Raw genomic sequence first — 13,098 nt, forward strand, 5'->3', positions numbered from 1 at the left:
GTGGACTTCAGAAAACATTGATCACCACAGCTACCCCTCACACTATCCAACTGCCTGGTGTCAACCGTTGAGACCTTCAAGTTCCTGGGAATCACAGTCTCCCAGGACATGAAGTGGGAGGTCAACACCAACTCTATCCTAAAAAAGGCCCAACAGAGAATGTACTTGCTGAGGCTGCTAAAGAAGCATGGCCTGCCACAGGAGGTGCTGCAACATTTCTACACGGCTGTCATCGAATCCATCCTGTGTTCTTCCATCACTGTTTGGTTCGGGGCCGCCACAAAAATGGACAAAATCCGACTTCAACGGACAGTTAGGACGGCGGAAAAAAATTATTGGCACCGCCCTACCCACTCTCGAGGACTTGCACACTGCAAGACTCCAAACTAGGGTGCGGAAAATCATACTGGACCCTCCGCACCCTGCCCACCATGTTTTCCAGCTACTCCCCTCAGGCAGGCGCTACCGATTCATGCGCACCAAATCCAGCAGACATTTAATAATAATAATAATAATAATACATTTTATTTCAAGCGCCTTTCAAAACACCCAAGGACAATAAAAACAATAAAACAAAGCACATAACAATAAAACCATAAGTAAAATGATACATAATAAAATAGCAGATAGAACTATACATTGAAAGCAATTTTAAACAAGTGGGTTTTATTGCGGATGTTGGGTGCCTCTTTGCATTTTTTTTGCTGATGATACTAGTGCAGCGTGTTCGACCGGAAACAAATTCCTTGTGTGTTCTACATACTTGGCAATAAAGATGATTCTGATTGTGATATGAATAGCACATTGGTCACTCACCTCTGACCTGTTTGTGAAAAGTGACCCAATTTAGCATCAATGATCAATTGGATACAAAAATTTCACTACCACAATAAGGTGTTGGCTCAAGAAATTGATTTTTATCTTTAAATTTGAATTAAATTATTTTTAATTCGTTATTCCACAGATTTTTGTTTGTGATATTTTGTTTTCAGGGGGGCAATGTTTTTCTATCAGATTCTTTAAAAAATGGGCTTACTTTACTCAAAATGCAAATGTAAATGCATATTATGTCTCACTCCTTCTGTTGCTTGTGAGGTAGACATTCAAGAAGGACAAAGAAAAATCCTGTAAGACTCAATGTAATTATCTGCTCATTGTTTGCAGTTGTGTGACGTGAAATAGTAGCAGAAGCAGAATTAGGTCAGTGTGCTATAGCGCATGCAACGAGGCAGCTGCGCAGTATCTTCAGCTATGATGAAGACAGGCTGTGTCATTGCATCTATTAGGAAGGGTGAAACACTTTAGAACCGGATGTGCTGATGTCACGAGAAGAGAATCTTCTGCGGAGGATTCACCAGGTCACATAGATTAGACTTTGTTCAGAGATTTTGAGCTGGGCATTAATTGCAATGGAGTAATTCTCACTGATTTGAAGTAAGATGCAAATGCAGATGGCCACTCGATAGAAAAGACCAAAGTTCACCTTTCATGATTATGACCTGACCTAATTTCACCACATCCATCCAATTCCTCAGCACCGGACGGCAGTATTTAGGTCAATACAAAATAAGTCGGTCATAAGAAAAAAAGGTATATGCTTTATCACAAGACGTGTATCGTGAAGAGCATAATTTCAACCCAGAACAAGTTTAACTGAGCCACATTATATTCTAATCTCCTCTGGAGTGACATTTTTCACTGCTTTGTGTACTCGTTGAAGTATACTCCATTTCTGGCAGGAGTTTCCCTGTGTTTATGCTGATTAAGTGTGTTCTGCTGTCTTACTTCCTCGTTTGTCCTGTTCAGCTGTCTCAAAATAGTTTGTTCCCTTCTTTCAGTTCAATGTTTTTTAGTTCATTGTGTTTTTTTTTCCCCATACTCCACATCTTTTTTCAGGCATGCTCTATTTGTATTGCAGATCAAAGTTTTTTTTCCTCAGTGTCAAGTATCCATTTTTGTACAATTCAGATTTTTAAAAAATCCAAACCTCTTTCGTATGCCGGTATAAATTTGATATGTATCAGACATGGGCGTCCCTTTGGTCAAGTCTTTAGCACTTCAACCCTACAGTGGGTTTGATCGCTCTGAATGAACTTTGCATGTTCCCCCATGCCTGCGTAGTTTTATTCTGATCTGAGTCCTCCGGTTTCCCCCCAAATTTCAAAAACATGCATGTCAGGCTGATTTAACACTAAATATTCCCTAGGTGTAAGTATGGATGGTTGTCTGTGTATTCCTTGCAATTGGCTGGCAACCAGTTCAGGGTGTCCCCTGACTTCGTCCTGAAGATAGACTCCAACACCCCCTGTGAACCTTGAGATGATAAAATGAGACAGAAAATGGATGGATGGGTGAATATATCAGTGATGACTGCATTTTGAATGCTCAGGTCGCACTTATCCGAATATGACACCAGATGGTAACAAATGTCACAATTAGTTCAAAACAAAAACCAGAAGAACTGGTGAAAATTAGTGATGTATGAAAAAGCATTAAAAAATGGCAAAGATGCTTTCGAACTTTCTGCATGATGCAAACATCATCAGAGTGCCATGGCGCATCACTCATCAACACACCCATTTTCTATTTTCAGCTGCATGTATTAAGTACCTTGTCCCCATGTGTGTGTACCAAGTTGTGTGTGTACTCATTCCTGGGCAGTAGCTGGTTTCCACACTTTCTCTGCTACAGTAGTGCTAATGAGTCATTGGCGCTTGAGTCAAATAGTCACCACTCTTGTTCACAAAAGAAGAGTGTCACGTGCTGTTCTCAAACTTGATTATATTCACAAGTGGAGACGTTTTGATTTAAGAGGACACTTGATGATCTTGGCCCTATGCGCCTGTTCTCAATTGGAAGCCTACATGAAGGATGGAGGGAAGATGAGAGAGTGCCATAGAGTGTTCGTTTATCATAGTGTTTTTGTGCAGAGATGTGACCTAAATTAAAAAACAAAACAAACAAAACACAATTAAGCTTCTGTTTGAACATATTGAATGGACAGATTGCATGTTGAAACCTCATTTTTATCGTCAATTGTAAAGTTGTACCCTCGTGAGCATAAATGGCTGAAATGGTTCAATGTGTACATAATGTCCAAGGTTGTACCATGTCGAGGTACACAGAACGGCATAGTACAATCCAGTAGGTCAGTGGTTCATTGTTGTGGTCCAAGCCTGCTTTTGACAAGCCAAAATAATGTATGTGACAATGAAGTTTTCAGTACAGGAGAAAAAAGAGACACTCAAGTTATCCATTCGTTTCCTAGCTGAATAAAATCAAGAAAAATAATTGACCATGACAAGAAAATATATTTTTCTTTGAAAGTGTTTCACCCATGTTTTTCTCCTCAGAGAATACACAAGTGTCCTATATGAAATCTTGCATACTCTATTTCATCTCATACAGGAGTTGAATGTGCTAACCAGTCGCCCACTGCACCATTCCAGCCTCCCTTTAGTTATGTTTTCATTAAATTCTATATATTATGCGCCACAGAAAAACTGGAAAGATGACTCAAAATGTCTGTCATTTTGCCCAGGGTTACTTTTGTAACTCAACTTCAAGTGCAGTAGCCACATTAGTCAAGAAGGCAGTCATAATAGTGAATAGACAATGGTTAAAAGTAGATGAGAGTCAAGTTGTCTGTGGTTGTCCTCTGCACAATGGCAAAATCTCTTCTTCCTGCCCGGACAAAATGACTTTTGGTGACGGTGACACAAAAAAATCACCATCATCGGGATAATGACAGCTAATTCATCAACTCTTTTTTTAACCATCTGAAATTGGTTGAAATAATCTACTGTATTTCGGAATCTTTGGAACTCTTCTTACACCTGTATTGTACTCGTCTTAGAAGTCAACTCTATTAGCGACCCTCATAAGGATATGCAAATTAAAAAAAATGGATGGAAGGACTGCTGAATGAATGATTTGCTCCTTTCGTTGTGCTTTTTATAAAACTCTTAGGCTTTGCTTTGTGAGGTTACCATCCTTCCTCTCATCCTCCTGACATACATTTCTAAATTGATGACCTACATTCACTTTCTTGGTCTTCTATCACTGCTGAGTCCTCCCACACTCACCTTTTTTCCTTCGCACTCTCTCTCACCTTCACATGCTGTTGTCACCACTTTGTGGAAAGTTATGTGTGGACACGTGTTTTTTGAGGCTTTCTGTGGATCAATGAAAAATAGGTCACTGCTGCCGTATATGAACATTTTCTCTCACATTCTTATCACATTCTGTCAGTTCAATCTGTGCTTAGCCAGTCCTCTTTCAGGGTGCCCCCATGCCCTTCTCAACTGTCATGTCTGAACATATTTTAAAATCTTAACTGGCGACAGGCCGAGACAAGGGGGAAAAAAGTGTGGATTTACTGGGAAAGTGATTAGGATTCCTGAATGGTCAATGCCCAACTTCAAATCACATGTTGACTGTTTAATTTCAAATCCACTCTGAATGTATTCCAGTAAATGTCAGGAAATATTGGTCATTGTCCAAATATTTTTTTCTGGACGTACTGGGTTGTGCTGTTTTTGTTTCTGTTCCAGTCATTGTTGTTTTACAAAATAAGAATGAAATGAAGGCGGCCTGGTAGTCGAGTGCAGAGGTCGTGAGTTCAAGACCCAGAGAAAACCCACGCAGGCCTGGGGAGAACATGCAAACTCCACACAGAGAGGCCCCAGGGCATGCATGGTAGGCTGATTGAACACTCTAAATTGTCCATAGGTATGAGTGTGAGCGCGGATGGAAGTTTGTCTTTGTGTGCCCTGAGATTGGCTGGCAACCAATCGGGGTGTCCCTCGCCAAGTGCCTGAAGACGGCTGGGATAGGCTCAATCACCCCCCGCGACCCTAATGAGGATTAAGTGGTCTGGAAAATGGCTGGATGAAATGAATTCTTATACCCTTTGTTCTGGTCTTCTGTACCTTGACTGCACTCGCTTTATTATCTTATACCGACTTGCTTCCAAACTAGGTTAGATTTTATAGTTAGTGAGTTGATCAACTTTTTCACTGCGGCAATGTTACTTTATAAAAACTTACCCGGCCGGTAGTTTTGTAAAAATGAATAATACAGTGTAATTCCTCCAAAAGTAGAACACATCCCTGATCGATTTCAACGTTATTCTCCTTTGACAACAACTGACTTTAGAAGCAACGTCCCAAGTCACATATTAGCTGGATGGGTCGATGAATGGATGGATACATGTTTTTATGAGGCCTTGACATAGCTAATAAACACATTCTCATCAAGACACATTTTACACAATAAAAAGAAACAAAGAAAGAAAGACAAGAAAAATAAAAATGTATCAGGTCAAATTGTTCACAACGCTGACAGCAAATCCAGTCAAATATTTTTTTTGTTGTAGGTGTTTTTCCGGCACAGTGAGACTTTGGCCTTTCTGCCTGATGGTAGTCTTTGGAATGACTGGTGAATGTGATAGAAGGGATCGTCTGTGATCAGAGTGGCTTTGAAAAAAGGGAAATGCTTCCCCCGTGTGGACAAGAAAAAACATTGCCAGAGGCCATTGCCAGAGGCCATGGCCAGCGCTTTATCGGCACCCCAGCATCAACAACTAAAACCCAAACAAATTCTGGAATGGCGCTCTATATCATATTTTCAATTCCCAAATAAATTTATGAATGGCAGTGAATGAGTTAATTATGCACAACTCTCAGTTATTGTGCAATAATGTCATTGTAACATGTATGTGTTACATATTTTGGTGTTTTTTTTATTATTTAGAAAACATTCATGTCTGAATTTTTGGGGTTTGGCACAATTTAGGGTATTTACATGGAATAGAAAACGCGTCTCTACTTACAAAATGTTCTAGTGATGAAATTTCTTCTGGAAGCAATAAATCTCATAAGTAGATGTACCACTGTACGGTACTATGCACTGTGAGACATTTTGTTGCTCAGCATCCAAAACAGTGCACGAAACTTACTAAAAACTTACAGATCATGCCTGTAACTCCTGTAACTCCTGTGTACATACGTATTCAAGTTACCGAACAAATGAGTTGGATTTAGCTCAGGGTCATTCGAAAACGTTCCGGCAAAGCTCTTTTTTTTCATTTGGATGTGCACATGTAGTCATTTTTTCAGTTTTAATCTTCCTTTCCGGTACATGCTGTTCTTGGAAGTTCTTTTCTGGGACATCAAATTCTTTGTCATGTTACTCATTCTCAGGTCAATGCTGTTCTTTATCAAATGTATCCATAGCTTTGCAAAATTATTTTAAACTCTCTGGAATGCTGTCGAGTGTAAAAGCTGCACAGCTGATTTGCTGTGGCAACTCCTGACAGGGGAAAAGCTCATTCACTTAAGTTTTTTTTTTTCCTGGAAGCTTTCAAAATACTCGACATTAATTCATTGATGCCTTCCAATCTTGTTTTGAACCCTTGTATTTCTCATTATCACAATCAGAAGTACCACTCAGTCAATATCAGATATTTCTTTCTCGATTTAATAATTTGTTGTAAATGAACGATCCTTCAGTAAACTCAAACCCTAAGTTTAAAATTGTCCAAAGGTCAAGCAGAAAAAGGCTTTGCCCAAGATATTTTAAATGTGTTTTTTGACAAACAGTTAATGCAGTCAAACATACACAACCGAATGCAAGACTTAACTGATTTCAAGTTGTTCCCAAAACAAAATATTATTGACTACAACTGACAGATTTGAGATATAACTTTAGATATCCACTTTTCCATTTGTGATTGTTCAATGTTTCATTTCTCCAAGGTCATGAAATAAGGGGTTTAAAAATGGGTCAGTATTTTTTTAAGCAATCTTGTTTTCGCCAGCAAATGTTTCCCAGCACGTGAGCTGCAAGATTGCTTTGCAAAGTCAAAGCTGGAGTCGAAGTCAGGAGTTGGTGATTTTGTGTCAAAGGGTTTTGTGTTTTGAACCCTGCTTCTGTTGTTTGTGACCGATTGTCAAGAGTGGGTGATTTTAAGGCGGAATGCTGAAGTTATATGTTCACAAAGGATGATTTGGTTTTAAAATAAAATTTAAAAAATATTTTTCACGTGATTCACTTCAAAAGGCGAAGTGCTGAAGTTATATGTTCACAAAGGATGATTTGGTTTTAAAATAAAATTTTAAAAATATTTTTCACGTGATTCATTTCAGGCACATTGAGAAAAGAGGAATCCTGGGAAAACATTACTCAACACTGAGATGAGAGCTTTTCCAACTGACCTATTATTTGGCTTAAAGAATGCACGGCGAGACACAAGGGCAAGAGGGGTTATACTCCGTCAGAAATATTCAGTCATAATCACCGAGCAGGCACTGGTTCGCTGCGATCATTTGTAAACTACGAGTGGTCCTCAAATGTGTCATATGACTATTCAGAGTGCACCAAAAATGGAATTCAATGTTTAAGGTCAGAAAATTAATAGCGCACCAAACCTGATCGAGTGTTGATGCAGTAAATACAATTTGCAGTTTTCTTCTTGCCATTAAGTTGGGCAATATTGGGACCAACAGTCTGGGGTCTTGGCAAACATCTTGAAAAAGTCAATTTTGCTATTCTTAGTCTACATCATATTTTTATGAATTCAGCCTGACCTCATTGTGAAGGGATAGCGACACCCTGACCCGATATTTCTTGAAGCTGCTGCTTTTGGTTTAATATGAGAGTGAGAAACTCTTTTGGCTTGCGTCCTGGTCTTTGGCTCCTTGTTCCGCTGAAGTTTGTCTGACAAAGTCATCCAATTCATCCACAGTAACAATCTTACATACATTATACACTTTATATTCCCCTTTATGTTTTCAGTCGATGTAAAGGTGTTTCTAATCTAGGTTTTACACACACATGCACACACAAATGCACATTAGTCATTACACAAAGTCCCAAACAACGCCTCATTAGAGGGGAGTTGCGTAACATTTTCTAATTCTGTCCAAATGTTATTCTGAGACTTCTTTTTATTAATATGCTCCATGTTGATGTACTGATATGATGCTGTTGAAAGTTCAAAATATGTTTTCCTTTCTTTTCATGTTTCTTTGTTTTTTTTTTCTTGACTCAATTTTAGGTTTTCCCAAGCATATTCTGTCCAGAATTAGAAATGTAGCTTCTTACTGGGACCCAAATATAATAAAATGTCCATGAGAGTAGATGGTTTGGATGTTGAATGAATGGATGAATATTATAAAGTCACACAAAAATACAGTACAGTAGATTGAGATTCAGCATCTCTGAATCTGAGTCCATGGGATTCAATCTGAAAAGGTGTTATGCCCTCTCACGGATGACATGCTGCCCCAAATGGAGGAGTATCTTGTGATCTTTGTCATGAAGGGAGATAAATTGTGATAAATCAATAAACTGCCAATTTGAACCACCAGATTAGAATGCCTGTGATCAGATTTTCAAATATGTTGGCATTGTAAACATCTTTGACAGAAATAAATGCTAGGAGCCTATTGTCAGCCTTCCCGCAAAGGTTTTTTTTGTTTTGTTTTGTCAAGTGGTTGCATGAAATAAAATCCACTGGATTAAAGACCAATTTTTAAAATTAGATATATAATTCCCTGGGTCCTGTCATGATCTGGTTGGCGACCAACGGGTGGCGCTGTCGGTCCCGCCTGCACCTGCACAGGTGCTGGTCGTCCCGATCAGTGGCGGACTACCACGTTCGGATTGGTGACCAATGGGTAGCGCTGTCAGCCCTGCCTGCTGCGTCGCAGGTGCTGGTCATTGCCAATGAGTGACTGTTAAAAGGACTCCCGGCACGAGCATTTGGTGTTGAGTCATTGTTGTATGCTTTGTATGCATTGTATGCTGTGCATGTGTTTGTGTTTGTTTCACCTTGGCGGACTTTTAATCTTGGTTTTCTTTTGATACTTTGTATTTTTTCTGTTCAGGTGATTTTGATGTTTTAGACTTTGTTCCTGCTGACTTTATTTTAATACAATTTGTCAAACACAACCTCCTGCTCCCTCCTGCCTGCTTTTTGGGATCCACACCCGCCCGGCATCACCACCTTGCAAATCGTGACAGGTCCATACTATGTCAATGTGTCCAACCACCTCACACAGAAAAAGTTACATTTTATTGAGTGGAAATCTGTGAAACTTTTCAATTCTCCAGCCTGTTTTAGAAAAATAAGATTAGGGAGATAAATTTAACCTCAATACTTAAAAATAGCCGATCACCTGTAAAATAATGGAACAGTGGAAAAACACAAGCACGAGGCCCTTTCGTGCCAGGAAGAGCATTCTGGAGATGTCTTGACAAATAAGAATGACTGGAGGTGAAGTATTATGGTAGTTTATATATTTATTAACGGATTTATTTACATACCTGGAACTGTGGCACCTGGGAATGGCTTTTCAGGAGTTTGGAGTGCTGCCAAGTTGGGATAAAGAACAACAAACAGACATTAAGATGTATTATCTAATGGACTCATGCTAAACACATCAATTCTGTCAAAACAGTCCCGCAAATGATGTCTCCTTAAACGTTTGCAACTCTCAGGAGGGTGAACATACTTCCAAGACTAGAAGATTAACAACTGGCTAGAAAATATTCTTGTGGGACGATGTTTATGTATCAAGTTAGATGCTATAAAACGTGTAGAAATGTTTGCATTCTGAGAAGAGCATGCCAGAGCAACAATTTAAAATATAACCAAGAACCTTAAGGTCATTTTAGCCAATAAGAAGTTAAGGAACTCAGTTCTGTAAAAAAAAAAGCACTTTTAGCAACAACGGCCACTTGAGGAAAAATCATTGAAATTGAAATTGCAAAATTTGACGTCACTGTTATAGTGGTCGAATTTATATAACATCGCCGTAGTTCACCCAAAGTCAACTAAAGTAGGGTCAAGCCTCCCATGAGCCCTCATGCGGTATGTTTCTGGGCTTTCTCTTAAAATGCTCCAGCAAGTTTGTAGAACTGGAGAAAGAAAAACAACTCAATTGTACATTTGGCAATTACAGCACTTTCACCTTTCTTTAATCTACAGGATCTCCGTACAGGACTAATCAGCTCAGCTCATGCCCTATAAAGACTTGCCTCCCCTTGACCAGCTAATGATGAAAACAGTTTTGGACAGTGCGGCAACTCCTGCTGATGGGATTGCCCAGCCTGCTATTTAATGGAAGAGGAGACTTGGCATCTAAACCAGACTTAGAGTAAACTATCACCCCCACAACCGAGGTCACAGAATGATTACTGTTCGGTCAAATCGAACATCCATCCGTTTTCTGATCCGCTCATCCACACAGGGGTTGTGGGCGTGTTTGAGCCTTTTTCAGCCATCTTCAAGCAGGAGATGGGGTACATTCTATACTGGATGCCAGCCAAGCACCAGGCACACATAGACATACAATCATTTGTTTTACGTCTGTGTAAGCTCTCAGTCGTACAGGAGTGGTCTATCGATGAAAAGGTTTCTTCAGCCGTCATCTGATAGGTCCCTGCTCTCAGGTTGGGGGGAGCAGAGGACTACCCACTGCAGCTGCTCCACTGATAGTTCCTGTCGTTCTGACGACTGGCCTGATTGCCCCATTTCAACCGGTATCACCTCATCAGTATTACTAATCCTATGTTGCCTAAGCAGGCTATTGTATGAAGGATCCAAATTGAACCTCACCCCACCAAACCGGTTTAATGAAGGATTTAGATGTTTTATGAAATTCGCTTCTTTTACTCCCCTTTCAAACCATCTATGTTCTTTCGCTAAGATTTTAACCTCATTGTCATCAAATGAGTGGTTGCTCGCTTTTAGGTGCATATGTACTGCCGATTGAGGCACACTAGTATTATCCCTGCGATGTTGATAAAGTATTTTTTTTTGACAATTTGTTTAGTATCCCCAATGTACTGCTCTTTACAATTTTCATTCTTACAATGTATTGAATAAACTACATTACTTTGTTTTTCATTTGGCAGCCTATCTTTTGGATGCACTAATTTTTGCCTTAAAGTGTTTATCGGTTTGAAATAAGTAGGAATTTTGTGTTGCCAAAGGACTCTTTGTAGTTTTTCAGAAACTCCTGCAATGTACAAAACAAGGCCTGCAAAACCAATGGTCTAATCACAGAAAGATGTCATATGTCATAATCAGAAAGCCCTTCATGTTCCAAGTAAAGAAGGATGCACTGGGGGGAGCAGAAGAGGTCAGAGGAATGCTCCACGGATGTGTAAACATTCACTGGGAACTCATCCTTCAAAAGCCTTTCCCTAATGAGAGGCAATGCAAGTGCCAGCTTTTAGGACGGTTGAGGTGATGGCACTGCTTGCTCATCTTGTAAATGAATGTTCCCTAAAAATGGGGCACTGCTGTGTAAACAACATGGATCAAACCTGTCTGGGATTTTTGCCCGTCACCAAAAGTAGAATGCAACACATCCGTTTGAAGTTTTATCATTTGGAATGTACGGTCAATTGAAGAAAAAAAACCTTGCCTGTCTAAGAGAAATGTTTGTTCCATGTTGTTTCTGAATCTTCAGTTGCATGACGTCCCTTTGGTCTGCCTTTGCTTTCTAGTCTTATGCACAGTGGATGGAAAGCAGAGGATGGTCTTTTTTCCCCGTAGGTGGATATATCTGCCCCAGTTTCAGCAAAGCCCCTGAAGCCCCAAATTCTTGAGAATTAAAAGTTGATTCAGATTGAAAAAGGACGTAGAGCGCTAGGATTACTATGCTCTACTATCTTTACATCGGCGGCATCGGAAAAAAAATTGCATCAATGATTCCATACTGATCGTGATAGTTTCTAGTTTCTGAGCAAATGTATTTCCCTTAGTACAAAATTGGGCAACATTCTTTTTCTTCTTTTTTTTCTTTCTTTGAAGATTATTTTACTCGTGCCTCTTTCAGGTCACATTGGTTATTTTAAGGAGAATTTCAAAAAGTGTGTTTTTGTTTTTGCAAACTCCCATTTGACATCACATACTTGAGAATATGAAATACAATTCACGATTAAAAAGGTCCAAATTTCCATAAATTGCACTCAAAGGGGGAGCATTCAACAGCCAATAGATGCACACTAAACGTGTAGTTCACAGTTGATTCATCTCTTGGCGCCACTGCCATAATCACAAAGATTTCTTGCTATTGGCATGAATAAGTATTGTCTGTATTAAAGATAGAATAGATAAGTAGCACTTCTGTACAGCATTTAAACAAAAGGCAGTTGGTCTCCACCAGTCTTAGCCATTCGCTTGTTTTTCTCAACCATAAGAAAGCTAAGGCTTTGCAGAGACAAAATCAAATCAGCAGGTTTCTAATTGGCCCATTCACACTGAATTTGAATTTGAAAAAGCATCACTTTTGATTTACATGAACCCAAATTAAAGATGCTTGTGTAATAATATATTAACATTCACTTTTTTCTTTCTACAAGACAAAATACTTAATAATAAATACACTGCCTTATTTGGTCTGTGTAAGCTCTCAGTCGTACAGGAGTGGTCCATCGATGAGAAGGTTTCTTCAGCCGTCATCTGTACAAAAGTGAAGGTTTCGGACGTTTCGCCTCCTATCCAAGAGGCTTCGTCAGCGAACTAAAGTCTGACTGGTCGTATCGGCCCCATTTATATATCCCTAATGTCCGGCGCCACCATGTCTGGACATTAGGGATATATAAATGGGGCCGATACGACCAGTCAGACTTTAGTTCGCTGACGAAGCCTCTTGGATAGGAGGCGAAACGTCCGAAACCTTCACTTTTGTACAGATGACGGCTGAAGAAACCTTCTCATCGACTGCCTTATTTGATGTCAATATAAAAGCAAGTGTAGCAAAGCTCATAAAATGCTCATCTCTTTGAACAATACCAGTGCAGACAGGTGATAGGGAGCTTTTGTCAGCATATATATATCATCTCATTTTCCGTACCGCTTATTCCTCATTAGGGTCGCGGGGGTTGCTGGAGCCTATCTCAGCAGTCTTCGGGCACGAGGCGGGGGACACCCTGAATTGGTTGCCAGCCAATCGCAGGGCACACAAAGATATACAACAGTCACTCTCACACTCACACCTCGGGACAATTTGGAGTGGTCAATCTGCCTGCCATGCATGTTTTTTGAGTGTGGGAGGAAACCAGAGGACCCGGAGAAAACCC

General features: G+C 39.8%; 1 protein-coding gene and 1 long non-coding RNA gene across 2 annotated transcripts in view; one reads left to right on the plus strand and one right to left on the minus strand.

Moving 5' to 3' along the window:
* Nucleotides 1-12,540, minus strand: part of LOC148895781 (uncharacterized) — a 31,021-nt gene extending 18,481 nt beyond the window's left edge. Inside the window, exons 1-2 of the long non-coding RNA XR_016115469.1 lie at nucleotides 9,331-12,540; nucleotides 4,086-4,175 (exon numbers count right to left, since the gene is read on the minus strand). This is a non-coding gene — a long non-coding RNA (uncharacterized LOC148895781). The remainder of the gene's footprint in view (nucleotides 1-4,085; nucleotides 4,176-9,330) is intronic.
* Nucleotides 1-13,098, plus strand: part of xxylt1 (xyloside xylosyltransferase 1) — a 72,607-nt gene that overhangs the window by 21,995 nt on the left and 37,514 nt on the right. The window lies entirely within an intron of this gene.

This window comes from Hippocampus bargibanti, linkage group LG07 (genome assembly GCF_051943395.1).
Source record: "Hippocampus bargibanti isolate YZ-2025 linkage group LG07, ASM5194339v1, whole genome shotgun sequence".
NCBI lineage: Eukaryota > Metazoa > Chordata > Actinopteri > Syngnathiformes > Syngnathidae > Hippocampus > Hippocampus bargibanti.